This window comes from Haliaeetus leucocephalus, unplaced genomic scaffold (assembly GCF_000737465.1).
Source record: "Haliaeetus leucocephalus isolate CR32 unplaced genomic scaffold, Haliaeetus_leucocephalus-4.0 Scaffold139, whole genome shotgun sequence".
Taxonomy (NCBI): domain Eukaryota; kingdom Metazoa; phylum Chordata; class Aves; order Accipitriformes; family Accipitridae; genus Haliaeetus; species Haliaeetus leucocephalus.
In genome coordinates, this window is record NW_010972575.1 from 259,000 (window position 1) to 259,223 (window position 224).

Sequence of the window (224 nt, forward strand, 5' to 3'; positions counted from 1 at the left end):
TCCCCCCTCCCCTCCCTCCTCTGCACGCGCATGCGCATGCGCTCCGACGCCCATTCCCTCCCCGCCTCCGACGCCGGCGCGCGCCTTTTCGCCCGGAACCTTGACACGGAGTCTCTCGGGGCTGGGGGCGGGAGCCTCGGACGCCTCTGACGTCACTTCCGCGCGGTCCCACGGCCGGGGCCAATGGGCGCCCCCGCGCGTGGCCCCGCCCCGCCACCGCCCCC

General features: G+C 77.2%; 1 protein-coding gene across 1 annotated transcript in view; it reads left to right on the forward strand.

The window, feature by feature from the left end:
- LOC104843241 (programmed cell death 1 ligand 2-like) overlaps nt 1-224 on the forward strand; it is a 28,634-nt gene that overhangs the window by 27,771 nt on the left and 639 nt on the right. The gene's annotated exons all lie outside the window — the stretch shown is intronic.